This window comes from Anthonomus grandis, chromosome 1, assembly GCF_022605725.1.
Source record: "Anthonomus grandis grandis chromosome 1, icAntGran1.3, whole genome shotgun sequence".
In the NCBI taxonomy this organism is placed as follows: domain Eukaryota; kingdom Metazoa; phylum Arthropoda; class Insecta; order Coleoptera; family Curculionidae; genus Anthonomus; species Anthonomus grandis.
Genome location: NC_065546.1, coordinates 45,996,684 through 46,021,383, shown reverse-complemented (window position 1 = coordinate 46,021,383; position 24,700 = coordinate 45,996,684). Strand labels below are relative to the sequence as shown.

The 24,700-nt window shown below is 32.6% G+C and overlaps 2 protein-coding genes across 8 annotated transcripts in view; one reads left to right on the top strand and one right to left on the bottom strand.

The window, feature by feature from the left end:
* Nucleotides 1–24,700, bottom strand: part of LOC126740480 (uncharacterized) — a 262,862-nt gene that overhangs the window by 5,857 nt on the left and 232,305 nt on the right. For 5 of the 7 annotated variants that reach the window (XR_007661932.1, XR_007661931.1, XM_050446527.1 and 2 more), the window contains 2 exons: nucleotides 16,380–16,565; nucleotides 16,246–16,318 (listed from right to left, as the gene is read on the bottom strand). The exons of the other annotated variants lie outside the window; for them this stretch is intronic. The gene's annotated coding sequence lies outside the window, so the exon portion shown is untranslated. Of the gene's footprint in view, nucleotides 1–16,245; nucleotides 16,319–16,379; nucleotides 16,566–24,700 lie in introns of those variants that run through there. 7 annotated transcript variants of the gene reach the window in all.
* LOC126740527 (acetylcholinesterase-like) overlaps nucleotides 1–24,700 on the top strand; it is a 255,707-nt gene that overhangs the window by 81,599 nt on the left and 149,408 nt on the right. The window lies entirely within an intron of this gene.

The window sequence follows — 24,700 nt, the reverse complement described above, 5'->3', positions numbered from 1 at the left end:
GTTACAGGGGAGGAAACTTCATACTACATACTAGGTATCTGTGATAGGTGGAGTCGCCTAAGAAGGAAAATTTTCGGAGCAACGACACTCCAGCGGGAAGATCCTAAAGATCTGGACTGGGACAACGTGCAAGCCTTTATTAAAAGGACGGGCCGACTCAGTGAAGACTGCGCATTGAGAGTGGAGGCGTAGGGGTGGGTGATTCTGAGGTTGGCGAAAAGGGACTCCTCAGGCCTACTTGCCGAGCTCTAGCTCCCTCACCCTTACTACTACTACTACTACTACTACTACTACTTTACTGATGCGTGTTCATTTTTTTTTACCTAGAAATGTGAACAAACAAAATTGTCGCTACTGGAGTAATGAAAATCCACGAATTTTTAGAGGTCACACGCAATATCCAGAGAAGATAAATGTTTAGGCTGGTATTCTTGGTATTATTTATTGACAAAAATCTAACCGGTGAACTTTACCTTATTCTGCTGAAAGGCACAGTAGACCCGTTAATAACATCTAGGTTAGAAAATCAAACTGATGCAGAGGGTAATATGACTTTGCAAGAAAATTTAATACACTTCCAATAAGATATGGAGCTACACTATTTTCTTCCGGTACGAGGGTGGTTAAATGATTTCCAAGCAGATGAATTGGTCGACGGGGAGCAATTGAATGGCCACCACGATCACCCGATTTATCACCTTTAGTTTTTTATTTTATTGGGGCATTTAAAATAAATTGTTCTAAAAACACAACCTAGTAATTTGGAAGATTTAAAAAGAATAATCACAGCTGCGTGTAGAGAAATCCAGGCAGAAGTTTTTCAATATGTTAGAACGGAGTTCGAGAGCAGACTTTATTACTGTTTGGAAAGAAGACAACATTTTTAACATTTTATAAATTAAGTTATCTTTTATAACTTTTTTTGTTCTATTTCATTACAATAGTTATTACTTAAGAAAATAAATATTTTTTCCGTTTTAATTTGTTTCTTATAAATTATTAACAAAAAAATTAGGTATGCGGTATCTTTGAGGTAAAGGTAATTAAAAGTCCTTTAAAATGAAGTATTACTCGACCCCCCTTTCCATTTAAGATCTTAGAGGCTATGTCCGCTCCCGCCAGAGGGCTGCTGCAATTTGATTGTCAACTAACCTAGACAATGTCTTCTTCAAAAATAAATTTGACATGTTTTTTGAAAAGCTTAAATTTTATACAGAGGCAAAAATATAGAGGGTGGTAGTTTTTTAAATTGACACCCGGGATATAAGTCCGGGATCTATGAGATTCATTGCAACGACTGTGATAATAAGTACATAGGGCAAACAAGATCGATTAATGACAGATTTAAAGAACATGTAGAATATGGAAGACTTGAAAAGTCAAGTTTAACTCAACATGTTTCAAATACTGGCTGCTTTATAGGGATAGACAACTTAAAATTATTTCAACCAGTTAATAACAATAAAATATTAGGTGCATACGAAAGTTTAGCAATATTTAAAAATCAAGAGACTATTCTTCACAGGGATAAAGGTCCAATCCCTTATAGTTAATTGTATCCTTTAGATTTGGTTGGCCGTGCTTTATTGCATTTTCTTTTTTTTATTTGTTACATATTTAGTATATAAGGTAACTTGTATGTAGTTTTAGTTTAGTTTTAATCTTCTGCGGAAGATGCTAACATCGCTAGCGAAATACGTGTCGCGAGTAAAGTAAAGAGTTAATGATTTATTTAGTTTCATTAACTAGTGGTAAAACTGTCTCGTGATTTGATACAAACCATGCCCGAACCTTGTGATCCATTTTTGTTAGTCGGAGAATTTTCCTGATTGCATGAATGATAGTCCGAACAGTAGTTTGTTTTGTTGATTTTGTGTTAATCTTGAGGAGTGATTGGTTTGCTTTGGTAGTTTTTTTTTTTTTTTGGTGGCGATCTAAATTTTTATTATTACCTTCATATCTTTATGTTTAATATTTCGTTACCTCACTCTGACTTTGACCTTATTTTTTCGTAAATTTTAACTGACCTTTAATTAATTTTAAATATTTTTGATGAACTATCGATACCTACTTTAAAGATACTCTTCTTTCTTAGGAGCAGAGAGTGTTGTCATCTGTCAATTTTGATTTATTGATTTTGGTTATTAATTATTTTAATTCTTTATAAAAAATATAAATTATTGGATCATTTAGTTTCATTATTTTAAATATTTAATTTACTTTGAATATCGAACTTGACTTAGTTCATTTATCGCAGTATTTGTTCCGTTGGTCCGCAAGAGTTTATCGAGGAGTCAGAGTATGGTGACAATAGCATTTCTTCAACCGCTTGACAGGAAGGACTGACTTCTCTTTTGGTTGCCGGTGGTAGAATGCCTTGACATTTTGTAACTCGATTTTGAGGTAAAAAAATGTCGAATTGAGTCACACACAGTTCCACAGGGCTTTGTTGTTTTGGTCTTGCTTTTGTGCCTGGTCCTACAGTTTATTTATTTATTTGGTGACCATATAGGGATACAACAGGCTACAAGCCCAAAAAAGTATCCACAAACTTATCTTAACTAACTTAAATATACTATTTTATTAAGAATAATATAAAGACTAAATGGTTAAGTGCATAAATCAAAATAACTTGAATATTAAAGCAGATACTTAAAGAATATAAAGAATATACTTAAGAAAAAAGCAACTTTCTAATGCTAAATCTCTATATTAGCCTCATAAACTTCCAAAGACAATATTTCGTTTTAAAGTATTTTTGACTGTACTGTGTAAAGTGACATGTTAAAAACGGCATAGTACAAATTATAACTTTTGGTTATTCTACATAATGGAGAGTTCTGGCCATGATTTGTTTTCCTGAATGGAATAAAAAATAATTCGCTCGATCTGATGTTGACTTGAGGAATGTTCAATTTGTTGAAAGTGTTCATTTTTCAAGTTCAATTTGCCAAGAATAAATGTATTTAATAAACATTTAATAGCTCGAGAACTAGAAAACATTTCACATTTACGAAAAATTTAACCCAACAATCTAGAAGATTCTGTTAATATTAGATCAATCTGAATGTCAAACATCACTTTAGAGTCCAATCTAATTCCCAAATCGCGTACGTAGTTCGTTTTAGGTAAGCAAATATCATTAAATTTATATTAATAATTTATTTTATTTTTATTTCTTGAAAAGTTTATACTTTGACATTTTTTAATGTTATGAAAGAGACTGTTTTCATCGCAGTAGGCTCGTAGTCGATCCAGATCACTTTGGATTTTAAGGCAGTCGGCAATGTTAAATATCGTACGGTAGATTTTAAGATCATCGCCGTATAATAGAAATTTAGTGTAACGTAAACAAGATTTTATATTATTAATGTATATAATAAAAAAAGGGGTTCTAAGTGGGATCCCTGTGGAACACCAAATGATGGAATAAAAGACTCAGAACAAAATCCTTGAAGTGAGACGTACATGGATCTTTTTTTAATATAAGATTTCACCCATCTCAAGATGCTGCCACCCACACCAATGTCTGCGAGTCGAGCCAGGAGAATATTATGGCTAATCTTGTAAAATGCTTTACTGAAATCAGTGTAGATGGCATCGACCTGACACTGGTTATCCATATGCCTATGAAGATACTCTGTGAAAACAAAAAGGTTAGTGTCATAGATCTTCCCTTGTAAAATCCATGCTGCTCTACACCAAAAATATTTTTTGAAATATTGAAAAAGTAGTCGTAATTTAAGCTTTCAAAAAGCTTAGCCACTATAGATAGTTTACTTATGGGAAACTCTTGTTGCCTCTTATATTAAAACCATCCATTCACACCTGTAAGCTGCTGTATGACCTTGCAACGGTAAAGTGGTACTTTAATAATATTAGTTTTTTTTAATATTGATTGTCACATCTAAGTCTGTTGTTTGACTCTGCTCACTTCAAAGATCTAAGGTTAACTCTTTTTTTGTAATTCACTTGTATTATTATTGGTAAGTTCTGGGACTATCTAGGAAACTCAACTCATTTTGCCCTGAACCAGTGGACCTCTTTACTTACCCTGTCTTCCTTCTGAGCTGGAACACAAACTTCTCACCACTTTACACAAGCAATAAACACGTGGTAACTTAACGTGGCAAAAAAAAATTCAAAAAGAATACAAATTTTTCATTAGAAGGAGAAAAGATCTTCAAATTATTAATTAAAATCAAATGGTTAAATTTAGCCTTTACAAGTTGACACATAAAAGTTCTTTTAATTACGATTAAAAACTGGCCACTCTCAGTTCCTTCATAAAATTCATATTATTTATTCTAAGCGAAAATTATTATGCACTCAACTTAATAAGAATATTAAGGCTGCACCGAAAATTAATTGAAGCGATGTTTAAATTCTGCCACAATGTGGCAAGTTCGGAAGTTCTGAAATTTAATGGCGTAATATATTGTAAACTCGGAGGCGGCGTCTTTTTGCTTCCTTTTCCCTGTTACTTCTAAACGTCTTTAATTTCGTGGTAACATAAATTAATAGCACATTATGGCTTAGGCACGGCCGGTAATAAATTAGCAAAGATACAGCGTTCCCGAGGATGAAGATTACCTATACTTAAAGGGAGAAGGAACGCTATATGTATAGACCAGTGCACTATACTTTTTTAATTTCTTCAGCTTATTTAAAGAAATTATAATTTTTTTATATCCGCAAGGGTTCAATTTTCTCGCTTAATCATTTAGTAAAGAAATTTGCTGATAATATGTATTATAAACTTTCAAGTCTGAAACATTGACTATAATTTTTACTGAAAATTTCCATTTTCTAATTTTACAAGAAATATGTTTATGATGTTCCACCCATTTCAAAAAAAAATCTTAAGTTATAAAAATCTATGAAGAAGATTTTGAACTCTTTTCCTCGACGACGAAGCGGTTATTTAACAGCTTCATATAACCCGAAGCTGAATTTCTCGCCGAGAAAACTTTCCCGGTTAAAGCCCGCTATTTATTATGTGAGTTTAATATCGAGCTTTCCCGTTTTCTACGTTATGGTTGAATTTGATAGTTTTGCTCTAACTGAAGAGAGCGTACATGGCATACTAAGCTTTATCCCTTAGGAAACGTAAACCTTTTCACTACTTTGTCAATATAAGGAGCCGCTGAAGTACAAAATAATAAAACTTATTATTTTTATATTTTTACCCACATAAAGTTTGAATTTTAATCCTATAGATTAATGTTTTTTTTTACATCGGTATAAGTTCTTAAAGCCCCTCTTATTAAGGCAAAAACGGCGATTCTCGTGCTAGCATAAAACAGACAAAAAATAGTAGTTTCAAATGTTGTACTAAGAAGAGCTGCAGTATGTGCGTGTGTATACTGTCCTCCTATTTATTAAAATAGTTGTAGAAAATGGGCTGGTAATGGCACTTATATTTCTTAATTTTAAGTTAATTAAAATTAGGAAATATAAGTGCTAAATTAATTCTTCTTATTTATTATCGATGTTAGACTTTCGGGTACCACGACTTTCCACAACCAACTGGGTATTATTGGTAGGTAATATTTAGCTTAAGGATAGTTTTGGCTTTGCATTGTATATTTTTTTTCTTTTCTTTTCTCGTTATTTTAGTTCTCATCAGTTTTACCCTCGTAGATTAAATATTGTTCTGTAATTAGTTTTCACTGTTGAACAATAAATAAATTATACTGGTGATATGATACTGGTTAAGTTCATAGAAGTTTATTTATCGTATTTGTAGAATAATCCATATTCCCTAAGTAACTTAGTAGATAAAATACAAAACAAAATTACAAAGTCAAAGTAGTAAATCAATGGCTATAAGGGAGCTAAGACTACACGTGTTTCGCCCTGTATCAAAACATTATAAGATCTAAAAGGTAAGGTAAAAAGTCAAAAGCGTAAGCCATGATACGTATATACTTTTAGAACCTATACTACTTTGAGCTGAAAGCTGTCTAAACAATGCAAATTTATTTCTAAGAATACGTTAAAAAATAAGCGCTACAGCACAATAAATTGCAAAAATCAAATTAAGTTTAAATAATAATTAAAATAAGAATTTGTCGATACGGAAGCTCGAACCCATTCTTCGATTTAATATTTCTAAAAAATAAGTTTTTTTCTATATTGTTTAAAAAATCTTATGGAAAAAATAACAGTATTTCTTTATTGTAGCTATTTAATCTCTGTTTATTCAGATAAAAGATTTGTTTGTGATATTTTTCATAAATACAAGTCAGTTTCAATCAGATCGTTGCATCGCGTTGGTAAATATGGGTCGCGCAAAGCACTGTAACCCCGAAGAAAGGCGTCTAATTTTGCAATTGAGGAGTCAAAATAAATCCTATGCATTTATTGCAAATGTGCTTAAAAGTTCACCTTGTGCAATCTCCAGAGTTTTAAAAACACAAAATAAAACGGAAAATATTCCTGAACATTTAACATTCTTTTTAGTGATGAGACGAAGATCAACTCATTCGGACGAGATGGAAGATTATTCGTTAGAAGGAGAAAGAATGAAAAATATAATCCTAGGAACACAATAGGCACAGTGTGCAAATATCAAACTGTGGGGCTGTTTTTCCTACAATGGAGTGGGTCCCATATTTTGGATTAAAGAGATTTTGACAAAAGAAATTTATTTGGATATCTACCATGCTAGAATGAACCCAAGAAAACATGTCTATAAGGTTTCGGTTCTGGAATGGCCATCACAATCGCCTGACCTTAACCCTATTGAAAATATTTGGAAGGAGCTGAAAACCCGAGTAGCTTGTAAAAAAACAACAAATAAGTAAGATTTATGGATGGAAGTTCAGGAAGCTTGGTATTCCATCGCAGTTAAAACATGCCAAAAGTTGATCGATTCGATGCCACACTGATGCGCAGCCGTTCTCAAGAATAAAGGTTATTCTACCAAGTACTGACTCGCTTATCTAATACTGTCGTTTGTTTTGCGGTACATTGTAATTATAATTTTTGTTTCAGAACTATGGGATCAAACTTCTAGGGGTTGTTTAGTGCAACAGTAGAATCCATTTGAGTATAGGAACCCATATCCGGAATCTGATGCATTTATTTTTACCTGTTGTATATGATACCATCACAACAATTATTCAAAATGGCTTCCTCCAACCTCAATAACCCGATTTAAACGCCGCACATGATTTCGGCAAACTACACTAAAAATTTGATCCTCATTTTAAATGATTTCAAATGCTGCTGTTATTCGTCTAATTAAGTCTAGCTCTGATTCTACTGGAGTTTCGTAGACTAAAGACTTTACATGTCCCCACAAGAAAAAATCGAGCGACGTTAAATCGGGTGACCTAGGAGGCCAAGAAACGGCTCCACCTTTGGGAATCCAACGGTGCCCAAACCGCTGAGCCAAATACTCACGTACTTGTACAGCAAAGTGAGCCGGCGCTCCACCATGCTGAAACCACATTTGCTGTCTAACGTTTAGTAGAACATTTTCAAGGAGTTCTGGGGGAACTTCCTCCAAGAAACGCAGATAAATAGGTCCTGTTAACCGTTTCGGTAGAAGGTATAGCCCAATTAAATAATCATCAACAATGCCTGCCCATACGTTGACAGACCAACGATTCTGATGTTTTCTTGGAAAAATTGCATAAGGATTTTCTTCGTCCCAAATATGGCTATTCCTACGATTAAAAATACCGTTTCTTGTGAAAGAGGCTTCATCGGTCCACAAAACATATCGTAAAAAATTTGGTTTTGCAATGATGTGATCCAGAAGCCATCGAAAAAATCGAACTCTAGGATGATAATCGGCTGCAGTCATACTTTGAACTTTTTTTTTGTCATAATTGAACTTTCTGGAAGTGGTAAGGATGGAGTTGTTGCTCGTGTAGTACCCGCCAGACAGAAGCGTTACTCGTATTCATATTTTTAGCGACACGTGTGCTATTTGATGGTTCATCGGCAACTCGCTGAAGCACCTCTTCTTTAAATTCGACGGTTCTTACGGTTCGAGCAACACCAGTATCATGCATCTTGGTCTTAAACATGCCTGTCTCAGCGAGCCGCTGATGAACCGCAATAAACTTTTTGTATTCAGTATGCTGTCGTTCGGGATAACGTTTATGATACAACCGCGATGCTGCTCGTGCATTACAGTTTGTTGCTCCGTATGCCAAATGCATATCCGCCAATTCTTGATTGGTAAAGTTTTCCATTAGCAATAAATGTTTAAAAATTGTAAGCTATAACATTTTTAAACGTGACATTGAGAATTGACATTAATAAGCGTTGATCTTAAACAATTTTTGTTATGGTATCATGTACAAAATGTAAAAATAAATGCAGCAGATCCTATTTAGGTAATTAATGTTGTTTCGGGCCTGTTTATAATAGATGTTTAATTACTTAAATCAAGGTTATTTCGATCTTAATTATTTATTAAGTTATCAAGGCCAGACTGTAAAGAAATAGGGACGCTGCTCCAGTCACACTGAAATAAGGTGATCCTTCTGTTTTCGACGCACACCCTTAGTGATTATGTAATGAGCAAAATAAAATAGAAACAAAATAAGAAGAGACACAATTTAACGTAAAAGGAAAAATAATGACTCGACTTACCCAAGTAATAAATGAAGTAAAGGATGTTGATGTAAGGAACACCCTAATCAGCTTTCATTAAATCGACAAAGACGTGATGCACTGCGGTATTATCTCGCTTGAGATTTAGGTACCTATTCAATAATTGCCGTAGTACTACTGCTTTCCGGTATCGCACACCTGTTCCGTATTTTGGCGGATGACCTCGGTCAAATAGCTTACTCTTCTCGCCCCGAGGGGATTATAAGGTAAAGTAGGATAAAAGAGCAAGGCTTTATGAAAGGAACATTGGAGTAAGAGAGTAAGGAAATGTAAGATAGGTCGAGTTTAAATATTAACAATTTACTAAGAAACGCGTGTGTTATACCGGGTGAACTTTTATAAGCAAAATCACTGTAAATAAACCAAAATAAACAAAGTATTACCGAACTAATAATTAAATATCTTAAACTTTAAAGAAAACTTATGTTAACTAAAAATAAGTAAAATTAGCAAAAAGTACTGAAAGAAGAGAGAACGAAACAAATGTTTTTTATAAATTTTAACGCGTCTTAGGGCCATAGTGGCATAGTGACGCATTTCCGGACATAGGTTCCTATACTCAAATGGATTCTTCTGTTGCACTGAACAACCCCCAGAAGTTTGATCCCATAGTTCTGAAACACCCTGTATTATTAGGTTTATTCAAATAAAACCAGGCATTCTTATTTCTTTGGCCACCACTGTATATAAAGTATTCAAAGTTTAAAAACAAAATGAAAGTGATGAGTTCTTAAAAAAAGTTGCTAGGGAAATATTACCAAAATGAGTAAATGTATAGTTTGTATTAACTATAAAACTTAACAATAATTTATTAGTTATGCTTAATGAAGAAACCTTGTTTGTGGCTAATAATTTAATTGTATTAAATTCTAAAAAGCCTGTTCCGAGAGAGAGATTTTAAGTAAATCATAGTGCTGTAAATTAGATTAAACACATTATGGTATCAGATGCCATCTAACGGGAGACACTAAACTAGTGTCGAGAGGCGTCAGAGTTAGTGGTTCTCTCCTTTAAGTGAACTTTTATGTTGGTTATATCACCTCGTTTTTTGTGAGGTTAAGTCTAGTTAAAGGCACATTGTTTAGTCTGTCTATCGCGGAATAATTTTTCTAGTTATTTTAAAATCAAAAAAGTGAAAAGTATTCTCGGTGTTTTTAATCATCTACACCTCAGATTTTCTTAACGTCTAAGTTCCTTTTTCGTTAAGGTTCAAAAGAGGTTTTCCTAACGTTTGTTTGTTTTTAAGGACGCCAGGTATGAACACGAGACTCGCCGTTGTTATGGATGGAAAAGGGAATAATAATAATTGTTCTCTCCAACTACTTGGTTGAAGTAAATTTGACTCTTTTCTCATAAAATTGAAAAAAGAAAAGCAAAAAAAACGTATGTAACCAAAAAAAGGAGGTTATTCTGTCTGTCTTTTTTACCTATTTATTATAGTAAACAAATATATTGACGTATGGCAAGTAAAGTAGCGTTTTCCCTTTAACATGAGTAGTGTCGTTAATACTTTACACAATTAAACACCAGTGTTGGAGGGGTTTGAATTACTAGATTTCGAAGGACCACCTGTCCTCTCACACAACTTAATTATTATGATGTTGATTGTTTAATTATAGACATTGATTTATTTAATAATTTTATTAATGCTACTAAACGTAAACTTTAATCGATTATTTTGTTACTCGCTTGCTGACAGACATGTTTTCAAGATAATGAATGTACTTCTCCCTCTACCACTCGCCGTCTTGAGGTTTGTTCTCATTGCAAATTTCTTACAAGTTTGAAACTGTTTCTAAACCATTCTTGATGCGCATGCCTAAAATATTACAACTTCTGATCGATTTGAAACCGTTTGTGCGAACATCAAATACGGGTTGAGTGGAGAAGAAAAATAACCTAACTTTTTTATGCCAGTGGGAAAAGAGCAATAAAATAAAACATAAACAAAGAAAATTTACAGTACAATTATATTTAATAAATCGCAACTCGTGTTTTTAAAAAATTAATTTATTAAACACAAGAATACAATTTAGGTGACAATGTTGCAAAGCTTACTTATGACTGCGCTAAGATGACTAACTACTCCTCTTTCACATCCTCTTTATATATATATACTTCTAAATGCTGAATAAGCTGTGATAATTTTTATTTTAAACTAAACTTATATTAAGCATAAGTGGCCATATAATTTAACCTTAAAATAGCTGTATATTATTAATAGAGTTTAAGATTCTGTGATTATTTACTACTTCAGGGCTTACTCTAAAATGGTCGAGAAATTCTATTCTATTAAATTGGGACACAGTTTTATCAAAATAGTTTTGATTTCTGAGCCTTATCCGTTCTTCCAGTAAATCTTCTTTTAAAGTCTGTGTCGGAATCAACATAACTCGGAATTAACAAAATTCTGATCAGATTCCTCCGACGATTCAAAATCACTCATTTCCTTAATGTGTATTTTTAGACTAAGCCAACAATTTAAAATACAATTTTTCAAAACGAATATCAGGGACTATACAAAACCACAAAATACAAACAACATTTGAGAGGTTATATTTATATTCCGAAGATCGGCGTTGACTGGCTACACGAATTCTCTGACACTTTGCTTGAAATAAATCCGAAAATAAGTCTGACTATCAGATGACAATCAGAAATTTGTGTAAGAACATCAAACTTTTGATTTGAAACCGATTAGAAGTTTCTGTGCGAACGCGTTTTACTCTATTGCGCATGTTTATTTGTCGAAAACTTGTTTCTTACTGCTGTGAGAACAAAGCTTTGGAGCTCGGTACAATGTTGCCGCGCGGTACAAAAAAAGTAAAATTTAAAGGAAATTTTATACAGGGCTTAACAACCAGTGATCACAATATATTAAGTAAGTCCTTCATTTTGAAAATAGATCTCTTTATTATTAGTATCTGCAATTTAAAATTAAAAGAGGTAAGTTTTTAAAAATAGTTGCTAGAGAAATGTTATCAAAAAGGGTAGATTTGAAATTTGTATTTAATCTAAAACTTAAACAATGATTTATTAGTTGTGCTTACTAAAGAACAATTGTTTGCGGCTAATAATTTTATTGTATCCAATTCTGAAAAACCCATTCTGACAGAGGGATTTTAAGCAAACCATAGTATTGTAAGTTAGATCAAATACACTGTGGTATCAGATGCCATCTAACGGGAGACACTGAACTAGTGCCGAGAGACGTCAGAGTTGGTTCTTTCCTTTAATTAAACTTTCAGCTTGGTTGTATAACCTCGTTTTTTGTAAGGTTAATTCTAGTTAGTGGCACGTTTTTTAGTCTGTCGGGGAATATTTTTTTTAATTGATAAACGTCAATAAAAACGTCACCAAAGAAAAAAGAGGATATTCTCTGTTTTTTACCTGTCTATCATGCTAAAAAACTATATTGACGTATGACAAATAAAAGCGTTTTCCCTTTTACGTGAGTAGTGTCTTTAATAAGTTTTACACAAAAATGTTAAACACTAGTGAAATATACAGTGATTTTCATAGGAGGATAAGCGGGGCTAAGAGAATCCAGTTGAGTTTTTCCAGATTTAAAGACAGAGAAAACTACGATGAGTGAGCATTTGCAGATTTAAGTGAACCTAGAAGCTCTGCAGAATTGCATTCAGGCAAGTTTAAGCACAGATGCAAATGCAAGTGCCAGTACAAGCACAGATTTAGCTGCTCTTGGCGCGGTAAACCTAGCAGATGAAAGGACAAAAGTCAAATTATCTTTTGCCACGTCTGCAGAAACATCCAGGTTAACTCTAACCTCTTATGGCTAACTCTTTGGTTACATGTTTATTGGCAGTGGTTTTTCAAGGAGAATTAACTTGTTAACGTTACTAATTTACAATGGATTAGATTCATGTTACTCAATGGGGAGTGACATAAACTAAATTGTAGACACCAGTCAACATCTTACAGGTACAGGCTTTAATATGGATGATGTAGTATCATTTATTCCAAAACGACGCAGTGGAAAGAAAAATTTACAGAGGGTTTGCCAGAAAGATTTTTGCCAATGATAATGGTAATTGAACACTCAGGTATACTTTGCAGATGTGATTAAGACAGAACTTTTTGATATGGAACGGAGTATTATCCAACACTGGCAGTGGTTTACATGTAAGAAATAGTAAGTATTTTAGTAAGAAGAATAATTTTTCCAGTGATTTTAAGAACAAGCTCAAAAACATTAATGCAATTATAGTTCAAACAGTACTATAATTGCATTAATGTTGTTTTTCTGTTATGGGGATTTTAAGCAAACACACTGTTATACTCACAAGGGAGCTAGTCTACACATGGTATTTGAAGATAAGTTATCAAAACGAAGCAGTGTTTGTTTAACACAGAATAACAATACTGAAGTTGCAGTAATTTAGCAGTATGATTATCCCAAGCTGACAACAGTCGTTAAGAGTAAGCCGCATGACATTGTTGCCCAAAATGCTCTTTGTATATCAGAACTTATATTCTTGTACAATATACATTAAGAACTCTATACTGGTAAGTATAGCTAAACTAATTACTGGTGTCTGCAAGCTAAATATTTTGTTAGAAAAATATTTTTTTTAATAGGGAAGTCTTCACAGAAACATTTTATGCCAGACTCGGACATTTTAATGGTTAAGACATGAGAAATGGTGCTATAGAAGGATTAGCTTGTGCCGAGAAAATTGATATAGAAAAATACAATTGGACCATTTGTTATGAAGGTAAACTACATGGATTACCTCTTCAAAAAGTGTCCAAAAGAGATTTAAGTTTTTTTTTAAATTTGGATGATGATCAAGTTTGGGTTTGTTTATTTTTTGAAGTCAAAGAAGCAAGTCCTGGAATGTTTCAAGGACTTCTTTTAGAGAATCAATAAGATCAAATTTTTCAGATAATGGTGGAAAGTTTGTAAGGGGTATTATAGATGCCTACCTTAAAAGCAATTAGAACAAAATGGTGTGTCAGAGTGGTTAAACAAAACTATAGTAAAGAGAGCAAAGTGTCTACTATTTGACGCAAATTAAAACAAAATCTTTTGGGTTGGGGCTAACACCGTCATTTATAAGAAATAGATCACCCGCAGTTGGTTTTCATGAAAAGAAAACGCCATTTGAAATGTTATGTATTTCAAAATCAATAATGAGTCGTTTAACAGATTGAGAGCCCTGTTATAGTGCATGTACCAAAGAACAAACAATTAAAATTTGACAACAAAAATGTAAAAAATAAAATTTTGGTAGGTTACACTGATTATGTTAAAGGATCTAGGTATAATAACCACAAAAACATTAAATGTAGGCATATATGATGTTCTTTGTAAACTATGGAATGATGAAGCAACTCAATTAGCTACTGGACCAGCCACTCTACATTAAGAACCAGAGGAATTAATAGTTTCAGCAGGGAATGATTTAATCTCAACCTGAGTTTACTCCCATTCTAAAGAATTTTCCAGCAGTACTAGAAACTAAGGAGAATACTGACAGATATGAATGACACAGCTAGTGAATTTATTTCTGAACAAGAAGAGGGCAGTGAAGGTGACTCGACAACGAATGAAGTTATTGAGGCCTCTAGGATAGGATATTATGTGACCTACATATGCACAAATAGCTGCAGCTTGCATGATAATTTTTAAGATGTACAAGAAGCCATGTCGAGGCCAGATGAATCCTTTAGGAGATAAGCAATGGAAAGTAAAATGGATTCACTTACTGAAAATAGTGCGTAGAAAATGGTGATGTTTCATAATGTATCCTACTTTCAATCATGACTTCCTTACTAACAAAATACTGGTTTTATTAGCTCCTACTCAGTCAAAAACTCGGTTGAGTTTGCTTTTCTACCAGATATCGCCAAAGTTATTCACGACTTTGCTGGAATACATGTGTAAATAAATAAATTGGGATAACATCGGCGTAAATATAAACGAAGAAGATCTGAAACATTTAAAATTTGTAGGCAATATTATTTTAAAAAATTGCTTGTTTGAAGATTAATATGCTGAAAACTCGATTTGTAATCAATCTTATGGCAAGTGGAAAAATTCCTATGATATAGGTGAAATTGAACATGTTACTTAATAAATAACTCGGTCACGAACTCCGTATAGTATGCAAGAGTTCAGGAACACATGACTTATTATAATAAATCTAAAAACTCTAATATAGTGGATACAATCTCTGCGTTTGCAAACCATTTGCTGTCTTCCCAACATTCCACCAATATCCCGGATAGCGTTGGATGAAAGTGTAGAAGTATGTCACATTGGAGTATCCCAAGGGTATTAAGATAGAAGATGGAAGCTTGAAACATGGAAATTACAAAAACCAAGAAAAGTCCAATTGTACCTTGTGCCAATGATGTCTTTAACTTTGAGTCAAATTTAACTTATAACGATATGAATTTATCACCTTAGTTGATATTCTACAACATGACCATTGTAGCCTAATGTTCTAACTAATTTTATTTTTGCAGCTCATTGCCGTAACCTAACCTTATTTTATTGTGTATTTGTTGTAAATATGTGCTTTTTATAATAATTTAGACAGCTTTAACCTCAAAGTAGTGTATTTTTATTAGGAGGTAGATTCTAGAAATATATTTATTTGATTACCCGTATGCTTGTGATTTTTTAATTAATACACGCCTTTGTCTGTGACTTGCTTTGTTTTACAATAAAGCAAGCATTGATCGTTCTTGTGTGCCTTTAAGATGACTTTAACAGTAAAACTAAAATGGTGATATAAGAATGATTATACTTGGACAATTAAAACAAAAACCCTATCTCTTAGAAAATGTTAATTTACCGAAGTAAGTCGTGCTTAAAAAGATAAAAATGATAAGCAAAAAAAAATGAGATTATTTTTATTCTGGCCCAGAAGCTCGTGCTAAACACGAAAAGCTTTCTGTCGGAAGACCTTTAAACTTTGCAATTAAATTACCCTCGAAGCAAGGGTAATTTCCATATAAGCACCGCGACAGTTACAAATTAGGGTTGCTCCTAATTGTAGAGCAAGTTTGACAACTTTGGGTCTCCGTATACATTATACGCACTCTCTTTACGATTTTGATTTTATGGATCTCGTGCGGACGATTTGTTTAGGCGCGTATTACAAATGCGGGTTATTATTTTACACTGACTAAGATCCTTTATGTTTTATTAAGGATATTTAGTTAGGATAGTACGAGGATCACTGAAAACAATTCGTGGAAGCTAGTAAAAATTTTAGACGTTTCAGAAATGTTTTAATTGGGTTGGAGCCAAAAGTTTCCTTTTAAGATAGTCAAAGTTATCTATTTAGTTTTTTTTTTGGCTCTTTAAACATCATCAAACAACCCTATGTGGTAATTGAAGTGGTTTTTATTAGAAATTCAAAAATATTCATCTTGCTGTATAAGAAGGAAAAAAGAGATATTAACCCTTTGAGGCCGGTTTTATTTTTTTTAACTTTTGGTGAAAATGTTTGTATTGCTCAATTAATTAAAGATTATTTAATATGTTTTTAATATTAAATCTTTTTTTTTGCATATGAGTTAGTTACAATGAGGTGTGCTCACTGTAAGGACACTAGGTAGATAAACAAAAAAAAATTGGCAAAAACTAATTTTTTATTGCTAGAAAAATACATTGATTATAAAAAATTTCAGGCACAGGGCAACATCACACCTAAAAAAATAACAATAATTAACTATGTTTATTTATTTATCAATGTAATATCAACAGCTACCTTGTACAATGCCATCTTGATTTGTGAGGTTCGGCTTTGGTACTACAAAAAGCACATCTTTCAGGCTTGTCATATAGAGGCATGTGGGAACAAGAGTCGTACCGAATTTCGTATGGTACAGTACGTTTGAAATGATTCACCGTTGCCGACCCCTTTTCGGTAGTCCTAGGGCTAGGCCTAGGCCCACTGAAAGTCGAAAAAGTTTTAGCGAAAGTTGCGCATTGGAATCCGTTCTTTTTTGATACAATATAAATGCATTTACTAAGGATAAATCTATGAAATAGAAAAAAATTATATGCCACCACTTTTTTTACTTTCGGTCAACCTCATAAAGAGTTTTTAGCATGTCCGTCTTATCCACGTATCCCATATGCGTATTATATTTCTTTACTAGTTCAGGACAAGTAACATCTTCGGCGGAACCATCTTTTTTTTGCGAGAAACCCATTGATTTTTGCATGGATCCAGATAATTACTTAAAAATGGACTGGCCTATTATCAATCCATTTCAAAAATGTCAACCCGTCAGTGCTAACTCTCCAATCGAATTCACCCCTTGTTAACTGCTTGTCATCTAGTAGATCTGTTCGTAGATTTTTTCGATCTTTTCTGACGGTATCGCAAGCGTAAATCAACTCAGTTTGCAGTTGTTTTTGCAGCTCGACCGAATTAAAATAATTGTCAAAATATATTTCGTATGCTTTTCCAACTAAGTCTCTCGTAAGGTCTCTAACAACTCTACCACCAAGAGACTTTTCGGTCATTTGACCTATTTTACCAGTGTAAATATGAAATTGACATACGTATCCTGAATTTTCAGAACGAATCCAAACTTTATAGCCACGTTTTACTGGTTTCTTTGGCATATACTGTTTTAAGGAGCTTCGTCCTTTGAATCGGATCTTCGACTCATTAATAGCTTGATGTTGACTTGGTTTCAAAGTATTTTTATATGTATCAGATAATACATCTAACAAAGGCCGTAATTTGTAAAGCTTATCAAAGTTTTGGTGATCACGGCCAGGCTGTACAGAGTTGTCGTTTAGGTGCAGGTTGGCTAACATCCATGAAAACCTGTCTCTTGACATTATTGAACTTATGAATGGGTCTCTCATTTCCAATCGTGAGGACCAGTAATCCTTGTAGCTGGGTAGCTTTTTTATGCCCATTATCAAATTTATTGCAATAAAACCCTTTATTTTCTCTACATTAGTAGGCGTAAATGCATGACTATTACCTCCGTTTCTTTGCAAGGCATATAAGTTAGTTTGAAAAGCGATGTGGTCTAACAGATGCTCAGGGAATATATGGAAAAACATGTCGGTAGGGGTTTCTATATTGGTGGGAATGTTTGGTTCTATTTCTTCTCCAAATTCTTTAAAATTTTGAACACAGTGTGAGTTGGAGTTAGTCCATATAGTTTTTTTGCAAATTCCCAAATATAATAGGCATATTTTCTATGTCAAATAAATCTTTTACTGGCGACGCCGCTGCCGTTGGGCCTACTATTTCTGCGTCCCCTTCACTAACATCTCCTAACTCGCTAATGTTGTCACAAGGAATTTCTTCCAAATAATCATACAGGTCATTGGAGTTGAGATTTATAAGCTTGTTATAAAACTTATCTGTAAATAAAAATAAAATCCTATAAAAAAACCGTAAAAAAATACTCATGAAATTTTGAGAAAATTATTTGCCTAAGAGACTGGTGTCACCGCCCTGAGCACACCATATATTTTCTATAAAACTAATACCTTTTTTTCAAAATTGCATTCTAGCGATAACATAAATATCATCCTAGATATTGTATTTCTAATGTAAAAGCAAATCTTACCACCCATGATCCCAAAAACTGCTCTAACAACCAAAAAACAGAGAAACTTGTTACCACAACAATACCACGTGCAAACATTAATATGCAAACTGTCCAAATAATACTCGACTCCTATTGGCGCTTAAATTTAGAGGAGCGACACGCTTCCGCATATGTCATCAATGATATCTTCGCTGTAAGCACACCAGGACCGTCAGTAAAAATTAATTTGTAAGTGTCCTCACCGCAGGCACACTAGCACACAAAAGGTTAAATAATACGTAATAGATAAATAGTTATTTTCATAGTTCTATGGTGGGAACTTTTGAGGTGATACTTAAATCACGAGAGAAGTTTACCACTAACCAAAACTCTTTATTTTACTCTCGACACATGTTTTGCTAACGACGTTCGCATGTTCGAAAGAAGATTAAAACTGTCTAAATATATACAATACTATACAGAGCAATTGTCATTGTCAATTGTCAATGAAATGGAACCTTGCCTCACTGTGAAGTGTAACAAAAGAACTGTATGATATATTTGATGATAGATGGCTTAGACGTATGGGACCATCGGATTGGCCGGCGAGATTGCCAGATCTGACATCGCTTGATTTTTATTTGTGAGGTAATAAAAAGGAAAGGGTATAGGCAACATCAGTAAACAGTAAAGAAGAGCTACGTTAGCGAGTTATTACGTATTTTGAAGAGTTAGATGAAAGCGAAATTAGAAGAGCAACGAAGATATCCATCAGAAAACGATTTTATAAATAAAATATGTATAATAACATAATACAACATTGTGATTTAATAAATTCAATAAAATAAACGTTTTTTTTAAATTCTCGAATATGTTCATTTAATTTTTGAATCGAGCATATTTGACATTAAACGTAAATACTGTATGTCGCAAAAAAGTAGACAAAAAAGTTTTTTTTTGGAATGTCCTATATATTTATGCATTTTCTGTTCTTCAGTAAATTTTGAGCATATTTTATATACCCGTACAGGCACTATCTCTATTATTAACTGTTTATTAAATAATTATAATGCAATATAAAAAAAAATTTTAATGCAATACAAATTGATAAAATACATTTCACATTTAAATGCTGGAAGTGGCCGCTGGAGGGATAAAGTTTTCCTGAATCCCCAACATCTAAGGGGAATGCAACACTTAATGTTAAACCACGTATAGAACCGCGTAAATAATTCTACTTTTGATTTCGAAGGACCATAACCATAGGTCAAATTTTATCCGGGGAAAGGCAAACGTTACTGTTATGTATTGTATCTTATGATGCTCGGCAACCTCACACTGTACGTCGCAGCATAACACCTGACAGTGTCGCGTAGTTTAGTACGGTAATAGCTGCGTGTATTAAGCTCGTTCATGTATCTAACTTAGAAATAAAGTCCAACTCGATAACCCTCTGCCTTTCTCATTTAATCTCGCTATCTATTAAGTACCAAATATTACAGTTATATTAAAACACACTTTAGGGTCACTTCTTTACATCTTTTTAATATTGTGAAAAATCTATTTTAACACTGCTGGTAAAAAGCCAATATTTAAAGTTTTTACTATTTTTAGAAATTCCTGGAAATATTTCTTATACAGAAATTGAGCGCATTGATAGTGTGAGAGATGAGGAGCTACTTTAGCCTTTTTTCGCGTTCACAGCTGCTCACAGAAAACAGACCAAGGTTTTCCTCTTTGTGTTCTGTGGAGCTGCTTATGCAATCGTTAAGTTCATACTTCTTAACCCCTTCAAACCTGATTTTTTTTTAATAGAGCAAAAAATTTTTTTGATAGAAATTAATGCTTACAGAGAGCTTAAAAGTGATAATATATAAATTTTTTAATCATTTAAACAAAAAAAAGTATGTGCATAATTGTGCACAGGGGGCTTGTACCACAATGTAATAATAACTTTGCAAAGTAAATAAATAAATATTCATATACTTGCATAACATATTTATTGATGAAATTATACAATTTATTTTTTAAAAAAATATGTAAAGAAAAATTTGACATTAGAATGGAATAAATGTGGCATAAGCATAGTATAACAAAACAAAATTTTACTTTCTATGATACAATAAAAAACAGTTTCTTTCTTTTTTTTATACAAATGTGCACATTACATTTTTCACAAAAAAAATGAGTCTTCTTATTGCAATTTGAGTACTTGGATCGTTTTCCTTCTTTGGCTCCATCAAGTTGAGGCATATGATCAACACTATCATACCGAATTGCAGGAATAGTTCTGGTTTCTTCATGCGTCCTAATCTTTGTTTTTTTCGCGGTATTTGTGGTGTCTCGCTGCCACTAGGTCTACCTTTTTTTGTTTACCTTAAACTGTCTTATTTGCCTTGATTAAACTTTTACCAAGCCGCATTTTGAATTCCAAAAGTGATAATTATTCTTTTATTGGAATATTGAGGATCTTACAATCTTGTCGACATTCAAACCAACTATTTACTGCAGGAAAATCCACTGCATGAAAAATCATTCTTAGGGTCCATTTTCTTGAACGAATATAAATTCTATATATATCTATATATATTCTATATCATCTGATCCAGAAGATCAACACCGCCCACAGAATGATTATCAAGTTTTACGATTTCTGGTCTTGGTACATCTATATAGCATTTTTTATTCTTATCCCATCTAACAACACACCCGCCTTGGTATAAAATAAAGTCATAGGCGATTCCCGATTTTCCACATAGAACAAACGATTTTATTCCCCAGGGTGTAGGTCCTCTAAAGGGAATAATCTGCTCGTCGATGCAAAGATTTTCTTCCAATTTCAATTCCAGACATCGTTTTCGAATACTTTCATAAAAGGTCTTACCTTATAAAATTTATCTATTGTATCTTTGGGAATGTCAAGTTAGAACGAAGTTTCCCCAAAAATGTTGATACGCAGAGTTTTATTTTAATATAAACGTACTTGCGGAAACTTCAAGCACCCTGCTATAATGTGTAGACCAAACAAGCTTTTTATTTCATCTGAAGTTGTAATTTTGAATCTAGTTTTATCATTTTGAAAAGCGTACATGTTGGTAAATTTAGCCAAATTTCTTGAAATTGAACATCGTCTATATATTTACCGAAGTATTGTAATGGATCTTGAACCTCAGACTCAACAGACGTATTGATATCCGTTTCTTCTTTCCATACAAAGTCGGGGGGCAAAAATTCATCTTTAGTCCATTTTATAGATCCTTTCGACGTGACAATTTTGCTGAATTCATACTGTTGTGATGTAGGGGGACCAGCAAAAATTGACAGGGGCAAGTCATCCTCGTCATCCCAGTGCAACTCCGCTATTTCCACTGTAGTGGGCCCTTCTTTGTCAGCATTATACTCCCATTCCTCCTCACTAAGTTCAATGTCGGAGGTTAATTCCAAAAATTGCAATACAACTGCAGCATCTTTTTCTTTTTCTGGGTCGTACATTTTCCCTAAAAAAATACACCCTGTATCTACTAACGTCAAAATAAAATAAACACTAATAAGATATAAAAAAAATTACTTTATTATTCTTATGCCAAACATCTATATAAATCGAATAAGTATAAAAAATATAACGTCGAGATCGGGTGTGCATAATTATGCACAAACAAAAACAGATTATGTTTTTATGCTAATAAAGACATATTTTTATCAAAATACTCTAGAAACTAAATTTGTCTATCCCTGTGCTAAATATTTGTGCAAAAAACATTTTAGATTTCATTGATTATTATAAATTTATTTTTACTTACCACAGCTGATTTGGTGCATGGCGGCTATTGCTAATAAATAAATGAAAATTCTGATACTCCTTCCATCTATCGTATCCCAAAACTTACAACTAGAGAAAACTGTACAACTTATTTAACCAGAGTAATATTACAGACTAGTTTAAACTTATACCACTTGAAATAACTGTGCATAATTATGCCCAGAGGATCTTAAAGGGTTAATGAATAGCGTAATTGTTGCAAATATTTAATTGTCACTTTGACAGTGTTGTGGTTTTCATAACAGTCGAAATTAACAGCATTTCAAACCTTTTATAATCAGTTACTGAAACTATCTACACTTCTGTCTGTGCTGTGAATATTTGACCTAGTCCTTGTATAAGAATAAAAAGTTTCAATTGTACTATCAATTGAAAATTTTAAAAATGCTTTTGCATTGTTCTTTGTCTGAGACTAAGAGAATCGAAATATTAATGATGCTATTGGGTGTGGTAAGAAAAATAACTTATACAACGATTTCGAATAATCCTTAATAACAAATATCCAAGAACCTTTAAGGTACGTGGAAGATGAGAATGGCAGACCAGTAGGACTAACGTTCCTAATGATAAAAAATTAAAATGATAAATATCCTGGTTTCATTATAAGAAAATCTTTGATTGCTTTGTATAACACGCTTTATAGAGCACTGTAACAAAACTATTAAAGAAGGAAAAGTGACACTCTTATAGAACTCAGTTAATTTAGGAGATAAATAATTGTTTAAATGTATATAGTTTTCGGTACTAGGCATTTAAAAATTCACACTAATTAAGGGAAGTCATTCTCAGGATAGTGCAAACGTGAATGTTTGGAGAGGGACAATTAATAAAATAATAATACTTCTTTGAAGGAAATTTAACATTATCATTGATTCTTATTCATCGTTATTATTTGTCGTTATCATGACCCAGATAGGCCAAACCAAGTGTTAGGGTTTCAGCAGGATAAGGCTCATTATGCTGCAACTGATAGAAGATTGCTAGAAAATGATTTTCAAGATTGGTGGATAGATGGATGTTGATCAAATGAGTCCCTAAGTGACCTAGGTCAACCGAATTTAATCCATTGGACTTTTTTATTTGGGGTTATGTCAAAAGTGATGTGTACAAAAAAATCACACACATGCCCCCAAAGATCTCTTTCGTAATGTGAGGAATGAGTTGAAAATGTATAGCAATAATTTATCGTTCGTCTGGAGTGCTGGAGAGCTGTTAATGATGGACACTTCCAGCATTTTCTAAAATAAGTTTTAAGATTTTGGAATGTAATTTATCAACTTATAGTACAATAAATTGTTAAAAGTTACCAAAAAAAAACAGCGACTCTTAATTATTTTTAAAATTTTAAAATTTTTTGGTCCTCCGAGCCGGATTTTATCATAAATACAGATATATTCAGTGCGTGCAAAAAATTCGATAACAAACAGATGTTCGTATTGTTTTAAAAGATCGCCTTCGAGCCGGACTTTTTGGTCAATTTCTAAAAAAATCGATGTATTACCTTGAAAAAAAAATTCCAGGAAATGCGTAAGAAACTACGATAAAATTCGACGCTGGAATTCGAGACCAGCAAAAAAAATTCATTTATTTTTTTTTTATTTATTTGTATCCTTCTTATATATCCCTGCTATAAAAAAGGACACAATTTGCCAAAAAAAAAACAACAAATTTTAATCATTTAAAAAAATTTGCTCTCTAAAAATTTATTTTTTCGTCCTCCAAGCCGGATTTTTTAATTATTAATTAAATGTTAATAAAATTCGGGAATAGCTGAAAACTGGTAAATCAAAATGACGTTTTTTCTACATAGTTACCTAACATGGTTTAAACGTTTACTTACCTACTTTGCAATAAACCACAATTTTTACGAGACTCAAATAGAATTCGAAAAATAAAACAAATATACAAAAAGAGTCTAACCTCGATTTTTATTAAATCTATAGTATTATGACACATAGTCTGAGGTGCCACGAAGAATGGTATTAAAATGATATTTTTGTTTGTAGTAGAAGAAGATGTCAATCGTTTTTCCTCATTTTTCTTCGTTCATTTTGACGTTTTTTTAAAAAATATAAGTAAGAGTAGTAAAAAAAATCAATATTAAACCAGTTCCAGTTTGTTTACTTATGTTGTTGGGTATTACTTTACTATTTCTTTAAAAATCAATATAAAAAATCTTATACGCACAAATATTAATATGAATAAAAAAATTAATTTGTTCGCGTATTTAGAAGAAATATGAACTTAAATCTAAAACGACACCTTTCTTTATATGTATTTAATCTAATCTAAATCCAATATATCTTAAATACATGAATTTACTTAAGATATAATAGATTTTTTTATATATCCAGGAGCTGATTATATAAAATTAATATTATTACTTTAAATAATACTTAATGCATTAAACAATAATATAACATGAAATCAAAAAATAAACAGATATAAATTAAAATTACTAGTTTATCTTGTAAAGCAAACACACAGAATGAAAAGGAAATATAATGAAAAAAAATAAGATGAAGCTGGAAAAAACGGAGAAAGAGGTAACGGAAAAAAGTTGAGTATTTCGTTCATAGTTCACTCAAAAATCAACTATTATAATAGAGATTTTCTTATATTTTAAGCAAAATTAATCACTTATATCAAACGATTAAGCAATTAAAGTGTCTTTATAAAAAAAGCATAAATACAAACCTTTTTATC